Source organism: Solanum verrucosum, unplaced genomic scaffold (genome assembly GCF_900185275.1).
Source record: "Solanum verrucosum unplaced genomic scaffold, falcon-dt-bn FXZP01000249.1, whole genome shotgun sequence".
Taxonomy (NCBI): Eukaryota; Viridiplantae; Streptophyta; class Magnoliopsida; order Solanales; family Solanaceae; genus Solanum; species Solanum verrucosum.
Genome location: NW_026019991.1, coordinates 537453 through 548060, shown reverse-complemented (window position 1 = coordinate 548060; position 10608 = coordinate 537453).

The following is a 10608-nucleotide window of genomic DNA, read 5'->3' as shown; positions in this document are numbered from 1 at the left end:
GTTTAATTGTTGTTTAAAGGTGTTTTCGTTCGGTAATTGTGGTTGAATTTAATGGGTTGTAGTTGCAAATACAACCTTAACTTCGTGTTTTTGGCTTGCTCGAGAGAAAGGTTTTAAAACGAAAATTACAGAATCGATGGTCTGTGGGTATTGGGTTGTCATGGGTTAAGCTCGAGAGAGTGAACCATAAACCCTTTTTCACACATTCAGCTCGAGAGAGTGAATGGACTAAAGCAAAGGTTGTGCTAAGCTGCTGCTTATTGGTGTTCGAGAGAAACCAATTTGATTCGGGGTAAATTATTCGAGAGAAAGTTTATCCCCACTAAAGTCTAGCTTATTCACCGATTCACAGTTGTTACTATTAATTGCAATTACCCGATTGTCTATCTTAGCTCATAATCCTATCACATCCCAAGAATCCCATCTCCATATTCGTATTTTCGTGTTATTTGCTGTTTTAGTTGATAATTGAATACAAACCCTCTTTTGATATTTGACACTTGTGTCACCCCAAACTTGAATTATGTGTTTCTCCATAAATATTTTTAGCTTTAATTGACTTGAGCATATTTATTCTTTTCTATTGATTCTTGAGTACGAACCACTTCCTTGGGACTCGACCCCAACTCACTAGTTGGGTTATATTACTATTTAATGATCGTTGATACTTAGTGTTGGATGACACCGCTGCCGGGGAGTGGTGTTACTTGAGAATTTTTAGTTAAGTTGAATTTTGTTCTTGTTAGTCATAGTGATACTTACTTAATTTTAGCTTTGTTTTGCTTGTATGTGTGTTGAAATAGGAAGAATGAGTGTAACTAGTAACTGTGAACAAATGGATCACCTTCCGTTAGAAGTGATGAAGTTCAGGGATAACATCCTAACCTTCAAGCAATTAGAAGGTGAGCAAATTCATGACTCGTGGCTGAGGTTTAACGCACTGCTGATGCTATGACCAACTCATGAGATTCCCGATTTAGTTCTATTGGAATGCTTCTATAGGAGTCTTAGTCCCGGGAACAAAGGACTGATTGATCAACTTATCCCAGGCGGTTTTGTACGACATTGGGGGTTGCCTGGTGACACTATGGTCAACCCCAAGAATAAGGTTTGAAGGTGGACTTGCATCGTGCCACGACGTTAACTAAGGCGCTGCTTAGGAGGCAACCCACGTTTTCTTTTCTTTCTTTTTAGGTTTAGAATAATGGTGTGTTGAATGTGTAGGACAAAGTGTGGGAAGTGAGTGAAAAGTGAAAATTGGCGAGCTACAGGTCCAGTCGGCGATCCTGACCCAGACCGTTGTTAGACTCAAGATAATTTTATATTGCACTCTATAAAACTCAGCGATCCCAGGAAATTATTGGCGAGACGCCGACTAGTTCGGCGATCGCGATTCAGTCTACCGTTTGGACCCCCACATTAACTGGACGTCCTGTAACACTTGGCGAGGTAAGTGACCACTCGGCGTGTCGCCGAGTGGTTCGGCGAGCACGACTAATATCGTCGAATGGGCGAGAACTGGACAGTTTTAAGAGGCCAAAGGTTTAAACTTCCAGCTCTTTCACTTTCCCTTACTTTTAATCTTCCCAAACTTACACCCGCATTTTAGTCTATATATTTTTGCATTTTTAGAGTATTTTAGTTGGTGATTTGTGCTGGAATGGGATTACATTGCCGCCTAGCATTACAATATCAATTTAATCGGCATAAAAGACATGGCTAGACCTAAAGTTGCGGGAAGAAACATGTCACCCCGAAGAAAAACAAAAGGGATTACACTCAATGAGGATAGCGGTATGTGAGCGTAGCAAAGGGGCCACCGAGGAGGTGACGGCTTCGAAAGCCAAAGTAGCTGATCTGAGGAAGGATGTAGACTATCTAAAGTCTACAGACTTCACTTCGTTACTGGAGGCTGCAAACGATTTGGACGCTCCGTAGACTTCAGGGATTCCTTCAGCTACCACTAGAGATGTGCATAGGGGTGAGGTAGTAGTTGATGAGTCGGATGCCGAGACCGATGATGAGCTGATTGAGATCAGGGAAGAGAGTACATGTGGAGACTTTCTGAATCTTGAGGAGACCATTTTGTAGTCGGTGATCTAGACATCGCTGACAGAGGCATCCATGGGTGGATCCAGTGGAGCTGGTCCTTCTGAGGTGACTCCGGGTATTGAGGCTCGAGACCAGAGCACTACTCTAGGCATTGAGGCCCAAGTCCTGATTGATGCACCAGGCACTGATGCCCAGACAGATGGAGCAACTGTGTAGACATGATCCTTTCTTTACCTCCCTCTATGTCTTACTTTATTTTGACTCTTGGATATTTTTTATTGCATTTGAGGACAAATAATTTTATTTGTGGTGGGATGAGGCCCACCTTTTGTGACCTTTTGTGACTCTCTTGTTTTGTGTGTATATTTGGATTTTTAGCTATAATTGTGTGTTACACTATTTTTGCGGATGATTGAGCTTGTGGATCCTTGTTTTAAATGTATATGATATTTGACGCTTCCGGAAAATTTTGCCACCTCTTGTTTGTGTTTATTGTGGCAATTCTTTTGCAAATTTGAGTATCGATTTTGATCAATACCGATGACTTGAATAGTGCTCATAATCGAACAAAAATGAATGTGCGACTACGATGAGGCTAAATGAAGTTGCATAGACAATATGTGAACTCTTTGCATCTCGTTGTGACTAGCCAAGTATCAAATTGAGTCTCTTGTGATGAATATTGCACACTAGCAAAAGTGTGGAGTCTTGTTTGACTTTAGTGTCAATGCCTTGTGTGATGAGCTTACCGTGAACCATGTGTGATAACACCTAGAATTTGTCTCGTTGGTCCGGTTGACTAAGTGATGTGAACTCTTGAGATGATCTTAGGAAACTTTAAAGACTGTGAAATAATTTGACACTATACCCCTTTTTTGTGGCCTACCTTGTGAGTGTGTGAACCCCTTTTGAACACCCTTGAGCCTTAACCTTTCCTTGGAAGAAACTTGATGACATTGTGACCTTTCTTGATCCAATACCCATAATCCTCATGATTTGTGATTTGTTTGAATAGCCAACTTAGGCCAAAAGCCTAAGTTGGGGGTGTGGTGAAAAGAGAAGGTAAATCAAGAAGTGCAAGAAAGTCCCCTTTGACCCGTGGTTTTGAGAAAAATGTAACCCCTCCATACAAAAAAAAAGAGAGAAAAAAAGAAAAAGAATGAAAAAGTGGTGGAATAAAGTTGTGAAAATACAAAGAAAATGGAGTTTTCAACGGTCCATGGAAAGTGAATAATAGGATGACTTGTGAGCACGAATAAAAATGATGAAGAAAAAGAAAGAAAGTGTTGTTCACACCATATTTCATGAGGAATATAACCATTGAGCCTAAATGACCATACCTTTGCAGTCAACCCTATTACAAGCCTTGAATAGACCTTTTTGATCTTGAGTGAGCTGAAGCAAGTGTTGATTGGAAAATTCGGGCAAACTTATGGGTGAAATCATACATCATGTTCCTCTTTGTGAGTGTGAGCGTTGCATTTGATTCTGGAGCTTTAAATTGTGATCCATTGTGTGTGAATATGGAATCATTCTTTGTGTGAGGGCATTTGAATACCTTTGTTGAGTTTGAACTTGCATTTGAAGCAAGTATTGTGAGATTGAGATTTTTTTATATTGGTGAGTCACAACTTGACTCTTTGAGTGCACAATTGATCTTTGCATGAGTAGGTTGAGTCTTCTTATGTGCATTCATTTTTGAGTCTTGTGTATCATTGTTTGAGATATCTTTTTTGAATTGTTGAACTTGGGTTTTACTTGAGGACAAGCAAAATTTTAAGTAGGGGGCGTTGATGAGTCCATGATTTGGACTCATTTAGGGCATCATTTTAATAGATTTAGTGTCCTCAAATGCATATTTTGTGTCAATAATTGATGTAAATCCTTGAATTTCAGGTATTTGGATTGAGGAACAAACATGGACACTATTGAGAAAAAAAGAACAATGCAGCTGAAAGAACGAAGAAAAGAGAGCCTGAGGATCACCTAATCCATTAGGCGAATCGCCGAATGACCAGTGTCTCGCCTAATGTTCCAGTGTGCCAAGCCCTGAAGGAGAAAATCAAGTCGGCGATTGAAAGGAGTAGTTGATGAGTCACCAAACGGTTCCGCGATGTAGTGCCATATCGCCCAAAGTACAAAGCCTGAAGATGTTGAAGGTCAAAGTAAAAATGCGATGAAATTAACCAAAGGGCGGATCGCTGAGTGGATCAGCGATCCCGACTTATTGCACCGAATGGTCCTTCGCAGCACAATTTTTGACAACTATAAATACTTGTTTAAATTTTTAGCTTAGTATCTGATCTTTTGTTGAATCATATTATTATTCAGTTTTTGAAGTTTCTAGCTTAGAACTTAATAGAGAGACAATATTTCCTTAGCTTTGAAGATTTGAAGATTTTCATTTCTAAGAAATTGGAAGTGGGTGTTGAAAATTATTTATCAATCCTACCCAGTTTATTGAAACAGAACTTGGTAACGATTTTTACCTTTTTATGATGTCTAGGTAAAACCCCGATTCTTGGGGTGTGATTATGTCATTATGGGTTGATATAGTTGCTGGGTATTGTTAATTGATAGTTTAATTGTTGTTTAAAGGTGTTTTCGTTCGATAATTGTGGTTGAATTTAATGGGTTGTAGTTGCAAATACAACCTTAACTTCGTGTTTTTGGCTTGCTCGAGAGAAAGATTTTAAAACAAAAATTACTGAATCGATGGTCTGTGGGTATTGGGTTGTCATGGGTTAAGCTCGAGAGAGTGAACCATAAACCCTTTTTCACACATTCAGCTCGAGAGAGTGAATGGACTAAAGCGAAGGTTGTGCTAAACTGCCGCTTATTGGTGTTCGAGAGAAACCAATTTGATTCGGGATAAATTGTTTGAGAGAAAGTTTATCCCCACTAAAGTCTAGCTTATTCACCGATTCACAGTTGTTACTATTAATTGCAATTACCCAATTGTCTATCTTAGCTCATAATCCTATCACATCCCAAGAATTTTGTCTCCATATTCGTATTTTTGTGTTATTTGTTGTTTTAGTTGATAATTGAATACAAACCAACCTTTGATATTTGACACTTGTGTCACCCCAAACTTGAATTATGTTTTTCTTCGTAAATGTTTTTAGCTATGATTGACTTGAGCATATTTATGCTTTTCTATTGATTCTTGAGTACGAACCACTCCATTGGGACTCGACCCCAACAAACTAGTTGGGTTATATTACTATTAAACGATTGTTGATGCTTAGTATTGGATGAAGTATCCTTGATAACGTTCTTATCAATAAACTATCCAAATTAATTTATCTCACTAAATTATAAGGTCGGTAGTTTCACAACCCAGGGGTACCCCCTAGATGTAACATGGCATACTCGACCCCGAAGGGGTGTCATACAAGCCCCTTAACATATCATAACATAAGATAATAGAAAAGTGTGGAAATTGAAAACATTTTTATAACAATCGAAGTCTCGTAAAACAAAGCGGAAGTGTCTCAAACCATCTAATACTTGTAAGGAGTTAGGGACACAGCCCATACAAAATCTAAACATAAAAGAAAGAGATAAAAAGGAAAGGGGTGATCAAGTCCTCGATGCTATAAGGACTCACCAAAACATCTCTTTTTGATGTACTATGAACCTAGCCACGAGGATGGAAGTCAATATCGCCGAACCCTACATTTGATAAGAATGTAGGGAAAAGTATGCGTTAGTACAATAATGTACTAAACATGATGGCTAAAATAAATCATCAACATTAGCATATAAGGGGCATTAGTCAACATAAGACATATACCATAATCATAAGAGACAATAACATAAGTCATAAGTATAAGACACATCATCATAAGACATAGGCTATAGCATAATAGACAATAATCATAATTTGTGAGCATAATAGATAACATCATGGTCATAGGCATAATCAATGTATTTATTTTAACATGACATAAGAGAAACACTTCATAAGCCACCTCAAGGCAAGCTTGTGCAATGCATTGATAAGACCCCATAATCCCACACATGCTTAAGTAAAGCATCTTGAGTAACCATAGCTCATATCTACTTTCTTGTTTATATTGTTATCATAGTGGGAATAGTCTTAACCGACATAGACCATGTGAGCTTAACATGGAATCCAGTGTCTACCCTAAATCGAAAAGAGGTTGTCCTACATGCCTAAGGTAGAACCATACTCTTAGCTTAGGTGGATCCACTAGCTAAAGACCTATGTGGGGAAATAGTTATGGGATAAGGAGTTTGCTACTAGAAACCCGGCCATACTAGGGAGAGCTTCCAACTCACACAATATCAACTCGGTGCTAAGAATTAAATTCCCACAGAGTAGTTAATTAACTATTAACAACATTACTAATGAAAGGGTTCCCTTGGCCTAACGATTCAAGGTACAACATTAGAATAACTCATTGACTCCTTATGAAAGGGGTGCCATTGGCTTACCGATTCAAGACACAACCTTAGAATACTTCATTAGTCACTCATGAAAGGGTGACCTTATCCTACCAATTCAAGGTATATCAATTAAGACAACTCTTTAGATCTTGCATGAGAAACTATCACCATCCATGATTATTCTCATTCTTAGATTCGATTAGATAAGAAAAGCCTTTCAACCCTAGAATCATCATATTGTGAGAAAAACTTCCTCATCATACCATATTCATATAAAAGTGTGCACATGAGGATGACCTTCACCAACACAACAACTAGATCATAATCATATTCACTTTACTCTCAAAGTGTTCTAAAAGAATGTACAAAAACCTCATAATCATGCATAATTCTCATATTATGCCCTTCATGGACCATAGATCACATTGAATCAACACATCTAGAATTACTACATTAGACATGGATAATAACATGATTCAAATAGTTCAATTATTATAAGCATAATCTCATAATACTGTTCTTTCCACAATTCACCCACATCATAAGATCATAAATTGGGAACATGGGGATTTCATGGATTCTTGGGAGATTTCATCATAAAACAATAATAAAACATCAATTCAATCATGGTATAAAGTAATTAAATCAATAGAATCATTTTTGAAAGGAATCCATGACTTGGAGTCAGACACTAACTTTTTGGGGAAATTTCTAACTTTGAAATTGAGTTTTGAGGGACTCCATGGATGAAAGACTACCATACCTTATCTATGAATCTTCAAAGAAGTTGAGTAGAAAATCATGATCCTTCAAACCCTAGTTTCAACTTTTTTCTTCTTCGTCTTCTTCCTTAAAGTTCTAGAGAGAGAATTTTGGGGGAAATTTGGTTTTGATTTGGGATTTTGGAATTATGAGGGAGATGACTTAATTTAGATGTCTTAAATCATTATATAGTTAGTCTAATTTAGTATAAAATGATGTCACATAATAACCAATTTATTCCGGAAAGTTCCACATTACCCCTCACTTAACCGTCTTAATGACTTCACTGCCCCAACCCACGAGACCACACTGACAGGTTGTAGGTCCACCCACAGTCTGTGCTGGTAAATCGTGGGTGGTGGTCTGAGGGTCTAATTTTGGGGCCTTGATCCACGAGGCCATCCAGGGGGTATGGACACCCTACGGGGCGTGGGTCATCTCGTGGGTGGACTATTTTTGGGAGTTTCTAGGGTGGTTTCGAGGGTCCTTCTCAAGGATCCTTGGTTTGTCCTTGGGGTGTCGTACCTTGACGTTTTAACCCTAAATTCTTCAATCTAAGTACGGGAAGCTAAATCCACAACTCTAACCCTCATGACAAGCTCTAGATCCCTCACGTATAGCTCTTGTTTATCCTACTAGTTTCCGAGGTATTACATTATCTTCCCCTTTGGAACATTCATCCTCGAATGACGATATAGACACCTTACGAAATTATAGACTCAAAACTAGCAGCCCATCATGCATGAAACATCAAAATAAGGCACAATTCAAAGGAGGAAACTTCAAGTCCAGCTCAAACACAATCAATTCAACACAAGGAAGTAGGAACTACATCTAACAAACCCGTTATGAATGTAACTCAACATTTCTCATATTCATAGAAGGAACTACCTTCTCCAACTAAAGCATACTCAACACAATCCATGAAACCATTAGGACACCTATTCAAGAGAAGCATACCTATTAGGCATGTTCATCAATTCATCTCATGAAGTCAAATAGGAAACTCATACTAAATGCACTACAACATAAGGAATATAAATCATGAAAACTCATTTTCTTTATAAACATGAATGACTGAAGAAAATGCATAACATAAGGAAATCATGGAAACATTTAAATCACACAAGACTCCAAAACATAATACAAGCTTAGAGGAACTCTTTGTCTCAAGCTAGAGTAGGAGTAGAAGAAAAAGATGAGGATATTGGGACACTCCACAACCTTGCTATATAAGCACACCATCTCCCCCTCGGAAAGAAACCCCTACTAATTCCTCAAGTACCACTTCTTTCAAGCAATCCCCACCAGCATAACCAAGAACTCATAATAACCATATCGGGTTCTAAAATCAATAGACGTCTAACAACAATTCATCCAAATCTTACCAAGGACACCATCAAAGTCTAACAAGTAACATCGTGATCTAATAAAACTTTTACATCTATATAGAAACTATCAACATACCGGTGTCTTCATCTGAAGAGCCTTCTTGGTCCTTTCTAGACAAGAGTGCATAGAAGCGACCATTCTTTGGAGCATTGGGATCCAGGCCACTAAGAGAAGCTTGCTTGGCCTCTCTCCCTCTTGCCGTGAGCATAGGGAAATTCTTCACTTGATGATCACTCTTTCCACAACCATAGCAACCCTCTGTACCGGCTAGGCACCTACCATGGTGTTTCCTTCCACACTTGGTGCAAGTAGGCTTAGGTAGTGGAGACCCACAACCTTTCTCTTGGTTAAACCAAGGGGTATTGGCAGAATCTTGACTGGAAAACCTTTGTTTAAACTTAGGTCTACCTTGTCCGTTGGACTTACCATTTGAGAAATTCCCAACACTAGTTCTAGCGCTTTTCACCACCCTATTCTTCTCTTGGAATTTCTCATCCTCCATTTGTTGGGCATACACCATAAGACGTGAGATATCCATATTATCATGGAGCATTGCCGTACGAAATTCTTTTCTTACCAATTTGGACACACCCGTCAAAAATCTACTCATCTCATCCCTCAAATTTGTAACCAAAGATGGAGCATACTTGGATAATTAGGTAAATTTCAAGGCATGCTCCTTAACACTCATGATACCTTGCCTAAGGTTAATGAATTATTCCACCTTAGCTTCCCTCAACTCTCGGGGAAGGAATCTCTCACGGAGCCAATTTGAACACTTCCAATTTTAATGGACCCACTCCTACCGGCCTATTGTTCTTGCATTAATTATACCAAACTTGTGCAACACTTTTCAATTGATAAGCGGCTAACTCCACTTTTTCTACCTAAGTCACCCCCATGATATCAAGTATCTTATAAACCTCTTCCATAAATTCTTGAGGGTCGTCTTCCACTTTGGAGCCATGAAATTCGGGAGGGTTCATTCTCGCAAAATCCCTAACCCTAGAAGCAACCAAATTCACATGAGTCCCAACATGTCTATTGGCTTGAGCCATCACCACTTGAGCTTGAGTAGTCAAATTTTGAGCTTGAGTCGTCATAGCTTGGTCCAACATTTGAAAAGCCTACCTAACCTTCACATCTGATATAGCCGGAGGATTAACCGAAGCTTGATTAACTTGAGGTGCTTGATTAGCTCGAGGAGCTTATTCGTTCACGCTGTTACCCTCCATTCTTCTAGCGTTAGCCCTTAAGTTATTCATTTCCTGAAGACACAAGGGAAGGATTAGGAGAGGGACTTTATATAGTTAAACTTTATAGCACGACTTAAGAGTAATGAAACAAATGTAGTTCCCTAATCATCTTGTAGCCACTCATTCATAAATGTGGCATGCTTCACACTAAAAACGAGACTCTACTAGACCTGGCTTATGAGACATCATCCTAGATTCAATCTAAATCTTGTGCTCTGATACCAAGTTTGTCATGACCCAAAGGCACCCCCTAGATGTAACATGGTGTACTCGACCTCAAAAGGGTCTCATACAATACCCTTAGCGTATCGTAACTTAACATAATAACAAAGTACGAAAAGTTAAAACATTTTTCATAACAATCGAAGTCTCATTAAACGAAGCTGAAGTCTTATTACACTTGTCTCAAACCATCTAATACTTGAAAAGAGTTAGGAACATAGCCCATGCAAAATCTTAACATAAAAGAAAGACATAAAAATGAAATGGGTGATCAAGTCTTCGATGCTATGAGGACTCACCAAAACTTCTCTTCTTGATCTATTATGATCCTAGCCACAAGGAAGAAAGTCAATATCGCCGAACCTTATATTTGATAAGAATGTAGGCAAAAGCATGTCTTAGTACAATAATGTACTAAATATGTAGCTAACATAAATCATCAACATGATCATATAAGAGGCATTAGTCAACTAAAGACATATACCATAATCATAAGAGGCAATAACAT